We start from the raw sequence: 19,691 nt of genomic DNA on the forward strand, positions 1-19,691 counted from the left end.
GCTGGCCCCCAGGCAGGGGCTGGTGCATGCCCTTCAGCCTCTCACACTGCTCTCCCTTGCCATGTGTGCTTGGAACCTTGTCCCACCACGGACTTAGAAAGTGGTGGGTGGATACACCTTTACACAAGAGCTGAGAAATATCCTGGGTCCTACAGCATGGTCACAGCCCCCAGGGTCTCCAGCAACAGAATCGTGCTGCAACAAAAATGCAGTGCCCTTGTTTGAAACCTCACTGTAAGAATGAGAACCAAAAATCGTCATTTGTATTAAAACTTTATTTTTTCCCCTCAGAAAATATTGAATTTCAGTCCTTTCTAACCCTGCTACTATCACAGAATGGCAGAATTTTGGCCTAGGTTTAGTTCTACTAGCATTAATCAAAGGGGTGTCTCTCCCTCTTTTTTTTTCTTCTTAAAATAAATTTTCCTTGTAAGAACACTCAACTTTATCCTAAATAAATCCTGTAGAAAATAATGCAGTATGAAATATTTCAATATATCTTTTGAAGTAGTCATTTAACCATAATGCCTCAGTCTTTGGTACATAAACAAGATATCAGTAATACGGAAACAGATCTTTAAATAGCTTTCTGGAGAATTTTGCAATATTTTATTAACCAATCCCTTCTCTAGGCCAACATTGCAGGTTGCAAGCAGAATATTGCCCTTGCTTTAAATAATTTTACATGAGACAAACCACAACTTCTCTTTGCACAGTCATTACTTATATGCATCTAGCCATCTTCCTTGATTTCTTGCCTGTTCCCCAGAGAAATCAACTTCCATTTGCTTTATTTTAGAAGCCCTGCTAGTACTGGGTGTCCAGTTTAATCATACTCAGATCATTTTAGTTGCATGTTACTCTCTTGGAGAGGTGGCAGCTAATAACTTAATGGATTACACAAGTGTTGCACTGTATATTTTCATTTCCATATTTCTTAAGGGTACAATTTGGGGGGTATATTTTAGGGGTATAATTTTGACATTATAGTTGCCTGGGGCTGCATTTACTCCAGTCATCAAGGGCTGCAGATGACTCCCTATCTTGGTGTCTCATTTCTGTTTCTTTGATGTGCTTTAATAAATATGACTTCATTGAGCGTATGTAGGGATAAGATTTAAATAGATTCTCCTATTTAAGCAATAAGTGAAGGAATTAAAAGAACAATTTCTGTGACTATGACTGATGGTCTGTTGAATTGCAGCTGAACTTCTCATATTGAGGTTCTCATACCTCAGTGGTTAGTTGCCAGCTTCCTTGAGGTAGAGAGTTTATAATTTGTCCTTTAAGATACCACTGTTATCTACAGCATAATATTAATACAAACGTTAAAACAACATAACTTCTGAAGTCCTCTCCCTATTCTCTTTGGGGAGTCAGTATCCAAATAACGGGTTTTGTGACTTTGGGTGTATTTAGAAAAGTTAAGCTAGTAAACAGAGCAAATCCCCTTACAAAGTATCTTCTCCAAATTCCAGTGAAGTTAACTAGGAAAAAAATGACCATGTATCTTCTGAGGATAGGAGCTGCTAGCATTCACAAGCAACACTAGCTAGATATTAGGTTTAATGCTGTGCCTGCTGGGTTTTAACCATCAATACAAATGCCCTGTGAAAGGCTTGGTGGATTTTCTGAACAAAGCCCTACTTGCCCTCTGCCATTCGCTCTGAATTCCAATCCTGCAGTGCCACAGATGTTATGGCAAAATCCTTTCCCCTTCAAATTACTATGATTACAGGCTGAAATCTCTATCTCCTCATTTATCTCCACAGATTATCTATTTCACGTGAGCATTATCTAGCATAGTCTAATGATCACATGATCAGTTTTTAAAGTCAGATTCACTTTTAGAAAAAAAGATAGAGTGATTATGAGGTGACAGGGGCACGTTCAACAGATCTTTCATGCTAAAGTCACATGCTGAGGGTTTATGCAAAATGCAAATATAAAGCCTGGAGACTTGCAAGGGCATGTACTCACATATGTGTTCGGCATTTCTTAAAATGAGAGTGCACATAAAAAGATGGAACACATGGTCAGCAGCTGGAATTTATGAGGATCTCTATTTAATAAAACAGTAGTAACTACTTTGTGCTGCTGCTGCATTCTTTTCTTTGTGACAAAATGGTGGCACACCAGAAAAACTGTGGTCTTAACCCCTGGGAAATGTTTTTTCTACTTAAAGGGGTGGAGAGAACAATGTAGTAGCAAAGGTCTTATCATTTCCTGAAAGTGCTCTTTAAGTTGCTGGGTGGGTTTTGGTTTTGCTTTGTTTTTTATTTAAATCTTACGGCTGATAGCTACTGTCCCCACTTGTGGCTGCTCAGGCAGGCCTTGGACTCACCTTCCTTTGCTGTTTACAAGGCTTGGTTGGACAAAGCTGAGACTGACTCAATTTAAGGTTGGCTTTAGAACTGTTTCAGACAGGAGGTTGGAGTAGATGATGGCCAGCAGTCCTTTCCAACCAACATTTCTAGGATTCATTAATTCTGTCCTACATTTGAAAATTTGTATCAAGTAATAAGCAACTTCTCAATACAAAAATTGCAATCAGACCTTCTGCCACAGAAAAAAAACACATTCCCTGTTTCTAGCTAACCAGTGTGCATTTTCCCAGATGTTGTTGAGGCTGCCTTCACAATCACTGTCTTTCTCAATTCATTTCTTTGTGGGAAACCATTTGTTTCAAATTCTACTCCAGCTTGCACCCAGTACCAACCAAAAATATCCATTTGGAGCTGAAGAGTTAGACCACTTAAAAAATGAAGTAAGCAATGCCAGCTCTTTTGTGTGCAACAGGCGTGTCTAAACAGTTTGAAAGACATTTGTCATTCTTTCAGTATTGGCTTCATATTAAAGACCAATAAACTTTTTATACAGTGATAGAATCTTGCGGGCTGTATTGTTCAGGGAGGCATTTTCTGATTGTGGCAGCAGAAAGGTGAGAAGGTGAAGTCTCGCACAAGTAGAAATATTCATATTTGAAATAATGCATAGATTTATGTTGGAACCCAAGAGAGAAAGCAATACTGAAAAATCCCTAATTACCTAATCCCAATATTATTTTCAGCATACCACATTTGCTCTATCTACATGATTATGTACAACAGAACAAACATTGTATAAGTTTATAAACAACAAAACAAAAATATAATGCCAGGTTCTCAAAATATAAACATGAAAAACAGTATAAGGGATACAGTAAGAAAAATAATAAAAATGACTGGATAGGGGAGTAATAATATAGAGCCAATGGTAGTCAATCTGAGAACACCTTTGGAAATTAAAAAAAAAGATATAAAGGTAGGCTTTAAAAGTTAGGAGGGAATAAATAAAATCAGTCTTTAGGAGGATTGTAGTGCCCCCCGCAGTTAAAAATACAGTCACCTGCCAATTTCAGAAGTGATAGCAGATTCTTGAAAGAGCAGGTATTATGTTACTCTGCCTAAAATTCAGCCAGGCCCAACACCTTAAAGACTTTCAAAACTAATAATCCCAATTCAAAGCCAACGAGCCACATCATAGTCACTTGATGGAAAGAACATAAGGGGAGTGTAATGTGATTACAATAGCTCAGAGCAGTACTTGTCTGCACTGATTGCATTCTGGGCAAGCCCCAATCACTGACATATTCCCACCAAAGATTTGGAAAGAGGAAAAATTCCCTCAAACAGTACATTCACAACAAAAAAGCCAAGAAGAACAGTGGGAATCAACAAACTTTCCTCAGTATCTTGCTTAAAATTTCCCTGCGTGGAGGCTACTGCTGGTGTATTTTTCATCCCTACTGTTTTGTGTAGAATGTTTTGTTTTGTTGTCGCTTTTAGCCAAGTCATGACAATTTTGTCTACCAGTGATATAGACTGTGTCAGCTGATTGGTTACTGTTAGTGAGAACTGATTGCTTTAATTAAATTAACTGGTATTTCTAATCTACGCTAACCAGGACTTCTGCCGGGAAGAGCTTTCACTGGAGAAACCTTACCTGTGATTCAAATATATAGGGCAATTTACAGTTAAGTTGGTTGACTAGAGTTATGGAAATACTGAAAAAATGTCGCGCTATTTAGTCAACTTCTTGCTTCTGTTGTGCTTGTTTTCCTTTTCATGCCTGTTTTCCATTAATACACCGAAGAAAGAATTTAGAGACAGAAATGATCACAGAAACAATTTCACCAAATACAGAAGAATTCATATAAGACATAATTTCTGCATTTGTGAATTAGTATTCACAATGAGTTTTTCACTTGAAGAGTATCCACACTGCAGTGACAGTAATGCAGACAGCCAAGATAGATTTAGACTAAGTAGTTTTGGAGCATATTAATTTACCTGTTTCTTGGCTATCTAGTAGAGAGAAACTACGCCAGACTGCAACCAGACCTACTCTGTATCCCATGCATATTTCTATAAAAATAGATATGCATGTATGCAGAGTGTAAGTTGCATATATGCCTATAAATCTATGCATACTGTGTAAGAAAATGCGACTGTTTCACTAGATGAAAGCAAGCAGAAGCAGAATTGCCTGTGATGGTTATGTTTGCCAGGCCCATGAACTGTTTGACATTTCTCCAATGAAAAATGGTAACCACAGACACCACACCAACAGGGCACAGCATTAAAGGCCACCACCAAGTCAATTGTCCAATATGCATTGCTTCTTTTCAGTAATATGTCACAGCTTGTGCATTCTGTTTAAGATTTAACTGGTGAGTTAAATGGAAATGGTATTAATTATATGCTAGAACTATGTCAACCTTCAAAACAGCTGTAGGCTTTTAGTCCAAGAGCAAAAAAACCATAAAAGCGATGTAAGCTTTTTTTTCCAAAGGGATGGGGTTAAGATATGACCACAAGACCTTATTTATCTCATGAGAAAAGCTTCCAAGGGGTCCATCTTCACCCCTTTTTTCCACCTCTCTTCTCATAGACCTCAGTTTCCCCCTCCAAAAGTCAAAACCACATGTGCCCGGTAAGAAAAGGTAACACAGGGAGTGAATCTGGGTCCAGATCCTTTCCCCTGCCTGCCTTTGGCTTTTTTTTATCCCATAGAAGGTCTGATAAAAGCTGCCAAGTTTCTCACGGTCTTTTCTTAATTCTGGCTGTGTGCAGCTATGAGAGCTTCACCTGCTGGTAAACTTGGCTGAAGCATGTGTGCCTACCCTGACTAAAAAGGACTCCGTATGGCCAATGTTTAGATTTTGTGTTCTCTCTGGGGTTATCCCCATGATATAATGAGGTTCTTGAGGCCACTGGCACTGGCGGAACCCTGTTTTTCTAATAATCTTTCAACTGGGAAGGAAAGTGTTGACAGCCAGGGACACAACCACAAAGACACTGCATTTGAGGAATGGAAAGGGCTTTTTTCTCCCCTTCCCCTTTTTTATATTGCTGGTGGGCTGCCTTTTTCAAGCCAAGGCACATATTTTGATGATGACTGCATGATAATGAAAAACTTGTAACTATTTTATGGGCAACTGCATTGCTTTAGAACAACACACTTGGTTTCTTGTTCTGGTATTTTATTAAGTCAGCAATATTTGGTCTGGTATTCAGATATCACCCAGAGTTTAGTTCTGTCCTGACACAGTTTTGAGGAGACTCTTGTTAGCACTTGGCTTTTTATTAAGCTCCCAGCCTCATCTTGTTACCACTATGCAAGACATCGTGAAAAGAGGAATTGTACACTCGTGTGAGGTATGGATCTGAATGAGCTACCAACCCGTTGTCGTAAATATGAACCCAATGCAAGATCTAAGCCATTATCTAATGACATTTGACACTTCTGATTGAGAGGTCTCTGCAATAATAACAACGTCTTAATTCCTTACATTTCTCTCCCAGTCACTACTGGTGTTTCTTGCTCTGCCTTCTGCCCTCATTCTCTGCATGTCTGAATAGCTCGAAATGTGCAACTCTGTGTGCGTGCGTGGCATTGCTGACACGACACAAAGACATTTTTGTGAATGTTCACTCTAACCAAATATGAACAGCATGGCCAATCACATAGTCAACATCTGCTACAGATAATACATGGAAGTCTAGAGATGAGTTTTCTAAAATATGAATCAATATTTTATATTTTACTTTAAGGCAGGCATGGTTTGGTTCAATTATCTGTAAAGATGCATGGTTTTAAATTTTTCAAAATGCTGGAGTATTTGGCCTAACTTCTTTATAAAGGTTTTATAAAACCCACACATCTTGGCCACATGCTTCTTAACCCTCTTTGTGTGATGTTTCTTCAAAATAATATTACTGAGTTTCCTGCTGTTGGAGGATTTTAGTACTGTCCCAGATTTATCCATTTCACTTTTTATCATTTAATGAAAAAACCCTCCACCAGCTTTGATGCATCTATGGTCAAGCCTCTCAATCTTTCCACCAAAAATAATTCAAAGCTCACTTTTATTGCTCAGAGGAACTACTGATTTCAAAGAATTTTATAATAAACTATCAGTTGACTTAAGCTCATTTAGAAGACGCTGAAATTCTGCTATTTTTTTTCAGGAGAGTTGTTCTTCCTTTCCATCAGGACTAAATTTTGGAAGAAGGAGGATTTCTGTTTTTACCTTTACCCCATAAGTTTGACTCATAATAAATAGGAAGATATATTAGAATTAATGTGTAATTAGGATTTGTTTTTGAGGTGGAGGGACAAAACCCTTTTAGAGATAGTTTTTACCTCAGAAAAATAAATTTCCCCTTAGAATAAACCTGGAGTGTTGAATCTCAGTGCTACCTCCTAAGGGGAGATTCAAAATCCTGAATCACAACACTGGTCTTTGGAATTCTGAAACTAAAGAGGGGGCATTAGATCCTTCTCTGGATGAGATTTTTTGATCTTATCTCCACACTTCCCTTTTGCGACATCCTGCATTAGAAATTTTGCAGGATATCACATATGCAACAGTGGTAAACCAGCAAATGTTAGTTTGGATGAGTACTGCATTAACACAGCTGTGCAATCCACATTAAGTTGATTTGTTTAGAGAGGGATCTCAGCTGTCTCTATGGGACAATACGTTATGGTGTGTAGCCAGACCCTGAGCAATGTCTGCAATGGAAAAAGGATGAAAAATGGTGGAATGTGTACTCTAAACTTACAAAACATGCAGAATGGTGCCTGTTGTTGTTTCTGAAAGTAGTAACAGATCTATCATGTAATATGATGTATAAGCTATTGTGGAAAATAGTCTATTGGTCCTGATATAATTAGTCAGCGAGGAGTCACTCCTCAGAAAACAGTCATACAGTTGACCATTTTCAGTGCTACTTCTTAATCTGAACAAAGCTTTTTGGTGAAATCAAGTCAATGTTGAAATTCTTCTTCATTTCAGTGAGGTCTGTTCTGGAAGTCTTGCATTTTATTATGGGTTGTTAAAAGCCAGGACAAGTACCCTTCCACATGAACAGTGTGCAGTGATCACTAGCTTCTAAAAACTCTTCAGTCACCTGGGTCTGGAGACCCTCCAGTCACCATTATTCCCACTGATGGTACCCACACTCCTTCTCGTAGTATTCCTCTTTCTTGAAGAAATGCCCTTGGGAGCACAGTAGCTCTGAAAATCAGTGTCTGGGATGCTATCAAGCCTTTTAACAAAACACTACCTATCAAAGAATCATAGAATAGCCCAGGTTGGAAGCAACCTCAAAAGATCATCTGGTCCAACCTTTTGTGGGAAAGGGAACCTAGATGAGATTACCTAGCACCCTGTCCAAGGGCATCTTGAAAGCCTCCAGAAATGGGGAATCTGCCATGTCCCTGGAGAAGTTGTTCCACTGAATGATTGTTCTAACTGTAAAAAATTTCTTTCTTATGTCAAGATAAAACCTCTGCCAAAACTCGTAACTGTTGCCCCTTTTCTTCTACATGTGGCAACTTGCGAAGAGATAGCTTGTGTCCTCTTTGTAGCCACAAATCTACATTAGGCCTCTCTGGCTTCTAGTGAAAACTCTCCATGGACAACTTGGCTGGAATTAAATTAGACTTAGGAAAGAAAGTTTTTAACTACAAAAAATGTACATATTAAAAATGTGAGTTACTTACCTATACAAAGCAAAACCAAAATATCCTCCCTTCTGTCATACCAAGCTGTCTCTGTCATACCAAGTAATTCAAGTAACATTTTTTCTCTGTAACTGCATAGAAAGGATTTACTAGGATGAACAGGTAAAGACTCATTTAAAAGCAATGACACCTGACTAGGATCTCACCCAGATCTTCATGTTCAGAGAGATTTCAAACATGGTTTTCTATACCGTCCATGAAAGTCTCATAATATGTTATCTCTTGATAGGTAACTGTGGTTTGGGTCCCATAGCCAGCTCAAACTAACTCTGATTTATACAGATACATAACATGTAAAATGCTGAATCCATTTTCATTGTGCATCTCAAGAATTATCAGCATCTGCAGGTAAACGCAGGTAGCAGGTCTTGTATTCCCTGTATTCCAAGTTAAAAACACTGTTAAGTAAACCACAATGATTTAATACTCTCTGCGCATTCAATAGTTTAAATTATTGTGCAGATTTAAAGCCAGAAATCCTGGAAAGTATGCATAGCGTCCATTTCCATTTTACTTCTCTGATCTGCTCTTTCTCATTGTGAAACTCCCAGGGGTGGTGACCTCTTTTCTCTTACTGTAATTCATAGATATGGTTTAAAGTAGACAGATATACAGCTTTTGATCATGGTTTCAAAAAAAAACCCACCATAAAATGAAAGAGTACTTTTCTCTGTGGAGGATAAAATGCCATTTGAGGCTTTCACTGCTGGTAATTATAACATGGTTTAGTTATGATATCAAATAATAGCTTTTTAGTGTCCTTAACATAGCGCGAATTAGTTCTTTTTCTTTTTCCAAAACTTCCCCAGTTTTCTTATTTGTTATGCTTTAGGACCATGAATTGATGACCGTGTATCATTTACCTTATCTAACAGAAGTTTATAGCAGACAAAAGTTGGACAAAGATTTTTTTTTTTCCCCGCTTCTATATTTTTCCTTTATTCCTGCTTTAGAATAAAAGAAGCAGAGATTAGGTTGTGAAGCTGAGCTGGAGAGATTAAGACAGAAGAATTAAACCCTGATGAGATACAGTTCAATAGATTGCAGTGATACAAATGGCCTCTGACTTTGAGACTTTCTATTTCTACCAAGGCAGGGAGATTCATATTCCTCTCTTTTGAATATGCTGCATTAAAAAGCAACTGGACCAATTCAAACAGGGACAAGAATTCTGGAACATACAATGTGACAAAGAAAAGGGTGTTTGGGGTTTGGTTTGGTTTGGTTTGTTGTTGGGGTTGGTTTTTTTACTACTCAGTAGAGATGAGCAAAAACCATGAGCTCTTTATCATGAAATTTGGATTCAAATGAAACAAAACTCAGATTGAATTACTCCCTGATCTATATTTGCAAAATTCAAATCCAACCAAAAAATGCTATAAACTCCAGATCACTTCATTGCTATTAGGCTGCTACTTTTCAACATACATATCCTGTTCTACCTATTTTAGATATGAGGCAGGATTAAGTCAACTGGTTAAGGTGAGAATCAACTTGAACCTTTGTACGTCTTACTGATAGACTGATCGTTAGCATCTGACAGATTAGTAGCTCTACAACAGTCACAGCAGTAAAAAGTTCAGTTTAAATTTGGGATAAGTGAATGTTTTTCATCTGTCTCTCTCTTCAGCTGTATCTAGAAAGAGGAATTCATGAAATAACTTGGAAAGGTCGTCCTTAAATAATTCCTGATATGGATGAAGCCAGGAAGTGCTGTAGCTGAAACTCTTTTGTTGCATTGGTAAAGGAATTTGTTTTGTGCTTTTTGAGTACAACCATCAATAGCTTTTGTTTCACCATTTTTCCATTTCAACACAGATCAGAAAGAAAAGGGAATAAAGGGGAGAAGGGGATCTGCTGTCCATGGCTCCCACTGACTTCCTGTTCATTTCATGATACTTGTAGCAAGTAGTGATCAGGATATATGCACTTGGAGTGAAATTTGTGTGGGAGAAACTGAGATTTGATAGGTATAGTATCAAATAATAATGGAAAGATCTCTCCCTTCAAGCAGAACGGTTTTAATTTCTGTAAGTTCTGGAGAAGGTGATGCTCAGAAATTGAAACCCGCGCCTGTGAACTGTTAGTTGGAGTAAAGTAATTTGTCATTCCTATGCATGAAAAGAAAAAAGCAGATATATTTTTTGGCTTCCATAGTTTGGCCTAACAACAATTCAGACTCTAGCAATAGAGGAGCAAAAAACAGGAGCAAAGAAGTGTGAAATGTTGATTTGTCTCTGACCAAACACTGTGGCTTGATTGGTATCCTTATAAGAGAACTTGACCTTGCAAAGTTTCATGCACATATATGTAAGAAAGTTCAAGGCAGTATCTAATTTAACAATATTTATCAGATTCTTTTAACGTCTACCATATCTGCAGTTTAGATTAAACCAGTGTGAAACAACTCTTCTCAGGCAGGATACCCTAGGCATAATTAAACATTCAAAGCACTGCAGGAGCCTGGTCTTTCTCTGTAACCTGATCTTTAAAAGAAATCTTGAGAGCCATTTCTCAGTTTGGCTGCACCTGCAAAACAAATGGAAACTGCATCTGTAGCACTGGTAGCATCAAGCATGAGGCAAGCAGCCATACCAGGATGACACATGTTTCTGTGCTTGTATACGCTCGCAGTGCGTTACTGCTACGTGAGCACTGATTTGTTGGCAGTACATAATTTAAGTACAACATAAGTACAAGTTTGGCATGTGAGACATAGATCTACTCAAGTTGCGCCAGGGGAGGTTTAGATTGGATACTAGGAAAAATTTCTTTACTGAGAGAGTGGTCAGGCGTTGGAACAGGCTGCCCAGGGAGGTGGTGGAGTCGCCATCACCAGAGGTGTTCAGAAAACGTGTAGACGTGGCACTTTGGAACATGGTTTAGTGGAGATGGTGGTGTTGGGTTGATGACTTGATGATCTTAGAAGCCCTTTCCAACCTTAATAATTCTACGATTCTATGACACCTATCTATGAAAGATGATTTGCTAAAAGTTCTCAGATGCTCAAAGACATCATTTATACTTTTTTTTTTGTCAATGGAAAATGTGAAGAAATTATTATTTTTTTAAATCATCCAAAGAAAAATATTGTGAAGAAAGTTTCCAAATAATTTAAGCCTTGAAACTCAGGCTCTGGGGTCCTATGTCAAAAATGCTCTAGTAAAGCTAAGAAGGCATAGGCAAGGTAACATGTATGACCAAAGACCAAAAATATAGTCCACACAAGGAAGTCTCATAAGGCAAACAGGTTCTACACAAAACAGGTGAAATTCAGAGGAAACAAATGAAACGGAAGTCAGCTGAGAGAGAGAGAGAACAAAGGGGTGATGTATGATAGAAGTCTATACAGTAATGAGTGCTATTAAGATGCTGAGCAGTTTCTGATTATTAGCTATGTCTCATAAACAGCAACTGAGAAAACACTCGGTGAAATTCTCTCATGGAAAAGAACAGGCAGAGAAGAAGTAGTGTCTGGATTTGCATGCTATATGAATAGACATTGGACATTATGTTCTGTGTTTTATCACAGGTGCTAAAAGTAGAAATAGGCCCAAAGAAGGACTAGGCAGCTCAGGGCAGGCAGGTCCTCTTTCAGTGGCAGCCCTTGTGGCAGGGCTGCCCTGCGCAGGACAGAAACCTGGGCTCCCCAGCAGCTTGCCAGTCTCACAACTTCAGGCTGATACATTTGCACAGATGAGACTGTATTTTCTGATGAAATTTTTTTTCCAACAGTGAAAACAACCAATTAGCTTTAATTTTAGCTAATGAGTGAATGTTGCTTTTCCCTTACCCGTGTATGTTTTTTCCATTACCTGCTTTCTTATTACTTGAGCTGATGGCTGATCTCCTGGTGAGGCAGCAGAAAGCACTCCTTCAGTGGAGACTAGTTGTATCTCTGCTAAGCTCTTCTTGCAAGGATTCTTTGTATATCCTGCGCACTTGGCAGGGGATTTGTTGTTTTCCATGAAAACTTCACAACTTTTGCTGTGGTGATTCCCCAAAGTCACTATTAGCATAAAGGGGATGGGGAGAGAGCACTTTTCTTCACTTTTATTTTGAAAATTAGGCACAGTGGGAATTTATTTCTTTTTAATTTAACTAGAACATCAAATGCCAGAGGATAAGAAAAATATATATTGTATGTGGTACACCAAAACAACATTAGAAGAAAAAAAACCCCAAAAACCAGAATAAGCTACCTCAGTTAAATCAACCAAAAATCCTGCGTATCACTAAATAGTGTGGTTAAAAGAGTGACTAGTGGCTGCCCTGTGATGCCCACAGAAAGCTTGACAGGAGAATTGGAGGAAATTCTGTATTTCTTCAACTTACATTCCAAGCAACTATTAGTTAGCTATTCAACCTTTTTAGGCAACTGCTAAAAACATCTTCCTTTGTATCAAGAAATGAAAGATCAGTAATATTTTTGAGCATAATTTCATCTAATTATGTCAACAATATGCTGATTAAAAATAATAATATTAGATTCCCTGAATGATTGGCACGTTAAAACACATGAGACAAAATACAATGAAATAAGTTAATTTACCTAGAAATACATGTTAATCTTTATACTGAATGCTTATTTGACATCTGTCACTGTTTTCGGGTTTTTTACCTTATTTCATATGCGTCAACCATAAATACTTGACACCTTGCCTAGAAATCAGTTACGCCCATTTAGGCATATATATTCTCCCTCTCTTGTTATTCTAGTATGAGAAAATGAACATGTTCTTGATCTAAAGAAAGCCTTAAAAGATGAAACACAGAAACAGGGGAATTCATTTGTGCCTCTTGAGAAAGATTTGTGTTTTCCATTACTTTTGTGTCCATAATAGCATCCTCTGCCAACAAAGATGACAAGACATATATTAACAGCAACCAAAGGAACCGGTACTCCTATTAGTTACATGCTTGCGGAGTGTTAAGACCCTCCAAAATGAATTCAAATCAGTATGATTTTGGATTAATTCCTTAACTGATAATATATCTGAGCTGATGGTCTACAGAGAAAGTAAAATGGTTCTCATATATGAAAAACAGGCAGAACTGTTGAAAATAATGAAGGGAAATACACAAAAGCCTGACAAGATATACACAATATTGCTGTTTCTGTTTAGTCTGCAGCCTTAATGTTTGTTGGCTTTCACAAAAATGAACACATGTGGTGGAGGAGCTCCTCATTTAAGCCTTGTTTAATGGGGGAATGAAGCTTGTAGGAACATCCTGTTTTTCTGCCCTGTCACTATCACCTAATTTTAGCCAAATGGGGTTACATGTGACGGATAGTGCTCTCAAAGGTATTCTGTTCCCATAAATTGCATAGGCAGGTGAGCAGAGGAGATGGATGCTTCATTGAGACGGTCTTGTCACAGAGTAAGGGTCCGCGTGGGCAACCACATATTTGGTACCAGGGAATACACAGAGAGTTCACCCTCAAGATACAAATCTCAAGCAGACTAAGTTCTCAGAGTGGCATGTTTGTGATGGGCAAAATATGTTGATTTAGGTTTTTCAGCACATCACCAAGACCATCTTTCCCACTTTTGATCAACTTTAAACAGTATATTTCTTTTTTTTTTGGCAGTTTCATATGCTGAGGTACTGTTGGAGCAGGTCTAAAATATCTAAAGTTTCCATACAGAAATAAAGTAAGCGTTTTAGGGATGAGGTCATTTCTACCCACAGTGAAGCAATGCAGAAAATAAATTATAAAGAGGAAGAAAAATCTAGCTTTTAAGAGTATCAGACTTATTAAAGATTCCATACCTTCATTCATGTTTGTGCTTCCGTAGACATCAATTGCCACAGGATCCCATACTGTCAAGCCTGGGTCCTTCCTTTGTGATAGGTAAGACTTCATAGTATTCTCCGTGTAAAACATAGCTCAATAGCTTATATACAGAATCGCCAGGGGGATACTTGAAAGTGTTTGAAAGCCTCCTGAAGTAAATGGATAGATTTATACTATTCCTTGAGTGTGATCTGAAATCCACACTTGCTTCACGATCAGACTGTTTGGTTTAGAGCTTTTAGATGTGTTCTAGACCATGCCAGAGGAGAAAGTGTTGTCATGTGCTAGCCCTCAGCATGGTTCTTCGCGTGTTTATTTCCTGCAGTGCAAAGAATCCAAAGAAACCAGTTCTTCGCTACGTATCTCACATTGTCATGTGATGATGTCATTTGACTAACCTCCAGCAGACAAGTCAGCAAGATGCCTTCTCACCCCCCCACCCCAAGGCAGGAAAGCATATCGTAGCTGCTGTAGTAAAGACATTTCATAATCACCTTTGTGCACATACTCTGTGCTTCAGTTTGCCTCCTGATCGGTGCACCGACAGACAGCAGAGATATCGTCTCTGCTGTGGGTCTCTGCATACAGGCTGATCCAAGGTACCCCACTGAAGCCCAGCTGGAGATCAGATGCTAGAGGATTTGTGGTCACAGACTATAAACTGCAACATGATCTCTATCGGAGCCCTTCCTCTTCAAATAATTTCTGTAGGCATTGGAGAGAAAGTAACTGGCAAAAACATCGCCATGTGCTGTAACAGTGCCGTTACCAATCAGGCAATGACATTAAAAAGTTACTTTTACTTTTTAAGAATATTCTGGGTCAATTTAAAAGAAAAACATATATATGAACTTAACTACAAACAGACCATTAGCATTGTTTTAAACAGCAGCACTCTGAGGCATCTCACCTAGATAGAGTGGAGCAGCTGCCTCATTCAGCAGTGGTATGCCAGCCAGAATTACACTTTTGACTGTAGTATTTATTCATTGTTATCAGAATTAATGCCACATTTGGGGCTATTTTTATTTAGATGGACAACTGTGATTTTTCACTGTACATCGCAGTGAAAATGAAAACTGTCCCCTCGTGGGCCCCTCAGATTACTTAATTTTCTTCTTTCTTTCATGTAATTTGCCAGGTTCCATGTTATTGCTCTTCCCTCTCAAAGCTCTCAACAGTTCTTCACTCCTTTAGTAATGATCTCATGTTTCCTTTGTTACTTTGCTATGAGTACATATTCCACCTCCTCTCCATCCTTTCAATTCTCTTTTTTTCTTCTGTTATGCTTCAGAAACTCCTTCCTGCATGAAGTGCTGGACTACAGCTCTTTCCATTATTTTTTTCAAAATTTAACTCTTCTCTTAATCTGACCTTCCAACCTGTTCTGGAAACTTGTTTGATGTTTGCCAACTAAATACATATTCAACCCTTAAGCAGGGAACTTGTCATGCAGGGAACATGTCGTCTTGTATGGCTTATGCCATCCTTTATTGTGGGGCAAACAAGTACATCTCAGCCTTGAAGAAGTCTGCTTGTGCAGGGCAACTAGCCATTTCAAATCAATAAAATACTATCAATCTTGAAGTGAACTTTTTATAAGTGGACACATATTCATGGCATCTCCGCACAGCTGTAATAATCATAACAAAAGTTCTTTTTTATTCCCTCTTACTGCTTGGGATAAAATAAGGATAGATAGCCAACATTTGTAAAAAAAATATACAAAGACCCTGATTACTAAGTGTATCAGACAATTTTCTTTTATCACTGCCTTTTCAAACCATTTCCCTTGAATTCATGGTAGGCTTTTGGACGGGGGAATGTAATAGAAAAAATTACCCCAGGTTTTTTTTTTTTTTAACTTTCAGTGGGATTTCAAAATTAGGATAAAGTGGTAATGAATTTGTCTCAGAAGCCTGTCTTCTCTCTTGTCCGCATCAGCCCAAGCCAGGTGTAGAAGACAAGGAAATGCTGTTACAGAAACAACAGTCCTCAATGAAGTCTAAGAAAGATTGATTTATATTTGTGAACAGAACTCGGGCACAACTACACTTACATATGTCCTGTGTTTTGCCTAGAGCAGTATTCACTGCCTGCTGAAACTTCCCCCCCAAAATTAAAGATTTGCACAAAGGGGATACAGGATAACAAGCCTCTTTCTAGTGAACTGTCAATCTGTTTGAATATAGTAAACTCCAGAAGTAATGTAAGGGTATTGCAAGTTCCCCTGTACCTTTTTAGAGAAATTTAAAAACAAACAAAAAAAAAATCAACCACCAGTACGTTAGAGCACTAATCCAGTCATCAATAAATAATAATTATGAACACTGTTAAGTGGTGGACTTGGAAGTGTTAGGGTAAGGGTTGGACTCAATGATCTTAAAGGTCTTTTCCAACCTAAATGATTCTATTTTTCTATGAACATAGTTGAATAGAAACACGCTAGAAATGTGTTAAAAAGTCATGTGACGTTCTCAGTTGCTAACCTTGATTTGCTTAAAGTTTTAACATATTAAAGCTAGTGTTTTGAAAGTTTGAAAAGACTTTTCACTTACAACAATAACATTTTTTCAAATGTAAGATTTTCTTTATGGATCACAAAACAGCAGCAAAATTTTTGGTTTTATGACAAAGAACATGACTATGGGAGTTTGCATAGAAAAAATAACTAGCGAGATGATTGAATTAATAATCAACTAATAAAATGTGTTTAATGCATGTACAAGAAAAATGTGCTAAGTTCTAAAAGGAATATGTTCTGTGGTCTTCAGGAATTTTGTTGAACTTATATATGTCCTAATCCTTTCCCCAACAAAGTTTATGTCAACGTTTCTGTTGATGTCAGCAGGAAGCAATCAGAACAAATTGGTAAAGCTGATGATTTGTGTATCTTTAAATTGGCAGCTTTTAAAATATATGGTGTTGTAATATTATTAGCTTCCTCTTTTTCCCTCAAAATTATATTTCATACATAATCTAATGAATACAAGTTACAAAAAAAGAGAGTCTATATTTCAGTGATCAGCTTTTCTGTCATTTTAATTTTAAAGACTTTAAAGCTTTTTTATTTCACTAATGTGGGATTTAGATTTTAAAAGTAATCAGTCTCACCCTCTATTTTACAGTTTTCCATGGAAAGTTTCTCTCAAACTCTGACTACAATGAAGACTGTTCAGGGAAATGCTCATTCTAAGGAGTTATTTTAGCTGTTTTGCCAGTATTATTGTAGAATTACAATAGAAAGCAAACACTACAAATATATAGGTAAAATTGGAAAGCTAGGCTTCTAATAGGACAAGAAGTATGTGATTTTTCTGTTGATATGTGGCTATATCTTTCCAAGTTCCAATAAACACATTTAAATCTCTAAAATATTTCTATTTCCAATGATGGGAATTTAATTTTTCTCCATATGCATCTCTTCCTTATACTTCATTCAGGTGTTGCTCACTTTCTCCTCTACTTTCCAAAATCCAGATAAGCAATCTGTAAGCTTTTGGCTATGTGGCTAGCTCAACTATGAAATGGAACAAAACAATACTTTTAAAATGTAAAATAAAAATGGCCTAAGTTAAAGCATATTTTCCTTTGAACAGTTTGGAAATGGTCCAAGGTTCAAAGGGGCTATTTTGAATGGCACTACGCACATAAGGCTGGTTATCACGTTGACACTCTTACCCGTGATTAGTAACTCATGTATGAGTGCATACTCCAACAAATATAGAGAGTGTATTATGGACTCCACTGATTTCATTCCTAGAAAAATAAACTGTTAGATCTTTGTTTTCACTTGTATGTTTTTTCCCTAGCTCTTTTTCGTCCTATATGATCTCCAAAAAGTCTGTGTGTATGGGAGGTGTACACTCCTGCTGCTTTATAGCAAGACCTCTCACTGGCATAGACAGCAGTAATTAGCCAGAGAAACAATGGTAACATTATAACACAGACGTTTTTCTGAGGAGGGTTTTTTCAGTATAAAATCTCAGTTAGAGCTGTTTGTTACATACGCTGCTTTGTCAAACGGTTTATTCAGTCTCTGCAATCTGCTTTAATTTTAAACAGTTATATTTAGAGCACTTGGGAAATTCTGTAGGTTTGATACATAGTATCATTTTATGCATTTTTACAATATGAGTAACACTACTTAACCCTTGCAAATAAACTCGAAATTGATAGAATTCTGGAAATTAATAACCCAATTCAGCCTGATGTTTTACCATGGGGTGGTAAAACACCACATATTCACTCTTCGAACAATGACCAAATTAACCTATGCAAGCCATAATTCCTCCAAACTTAACAATGTCCATCAAAATTCTTCTAGTTCAGACGTTCATGACTTGTATTTTAATTGATTTCAAACTCTGTTTAATGTTAGGCTTCTGTCTTCTCTTTTCTCCTCTTTTGTCCTTTCCTCCCCTCTCCTCTCTTCTTTCCTCTTTCTATTCCCAATGTGCTGTTAGACCAAATGCCTTTTAATTTTTTCTTGACCTAATTTAGGTTTGATTAGCATGTAGAAAACATTAGCAAAATTTTAAATATTTAAATTTCTGCTTTCCTTAAATTAGTCAAAATGTTCATAAAGCCACTCAAATTCTGAGTGAAACAGACTAAATTGATTATGACAAACTACTGACTTTTATTAAACTCTCTTTTTCTGAGTAGATGTATAGTTTTGGCAGTTTCATTTTGCAGAAGTTTGTGCCAATATTTCCTTCAGTTTTAGTCCAGATGGGTTCACACCCCTAAATTTAACTCTGACTTTCAGGATTGAGCAAACTCAGATGCTCAACTGAAATTTAAGGAAAATGACCTGCACTTGAGAGACATATGAAACCACTTAAATCCAAAGCTTGAGTTGCTCCAGGTTTGTTTGAAATTTAGGCCAAAGTTACATATTAAAGCCACAAAGCTTACCTGTCTTTTGTCAGATTGACCCAAGTTTCAACTAAAATCCAGATCCGTTTTCTTTGCAAGTATTGAAAATGTTTCTTGTGGTAACATCAGAGCCTATATCCATTCTTTTACATCATGATGGAGCAATTCAAATCCCTTGTTTGCTAAATAGTCAAAGGAACAATGTTGGGGGGAGGTTGCTTTCAGCTTCCTATTGAAAATTATGAAATGAAAACCCATCCCAGATCAGAAAATGTTAACTGAAACAATAGGCTGAAGCCATGCTGAAAGAAAAATCATGAAATGTTTTTTCCCAGCTTGCTGTTATGACTCTGAACAGTTAGTTGAATCATTTGGAATGAAATGTGGATTATGAAAATATATACTGAATTTTCATTAAGAACAAATCTCATTTTTAAGCACTGTGGTATCTCTTGCTTCTCCCAGGTTTGACTATAGGCAGACTTACACTCCTTTTTGCTCCGCTGTAACTGAGTGACTAGGGGAAGGACTCATCACTACATCTGACAGATGACACTGTGAGCTTCATTCTGCAATCAGTATCCCTTCCCGGAGGTGTGTGTTATCTTGAATAAATGTTGGACAAACCGTTTGGAGCGTATTCTGAGATTTGCATTAATAACCTTTCTTCAGCAAACAATCCCCTGGTAACATGTTGTTCACCTTAAGAAAGATGAAAGAGTTTGTCTTGAGCAGCTCTGACTCAACATGTCTCCACGTAAGGATTAGTTAACTACCCCATGAGGCACATATTTATCTTACAGAAATCCCCAGAAGTCATTTGTCAAGCACTTTGAAAGATTGCTTCACGAGAGATAGGAACTTGACCACTTTCCTCAAGATATACATCTTGACCTAGAAAACTATGACTTTAAAGAATAAATTATAGGTAAGAACT

This window comes from Phaethon aethereus, assembly GCF_964289735.1.
Source record: "Phaethon aethereus genome assembly, chromosome: 4".
Taxonomy (NCBI): Eukaryota; Metazoa; Chordata; class Aves; order Phaethontiformes; family Phaethontidae; genus Phaethon; species Phaethon aethereus.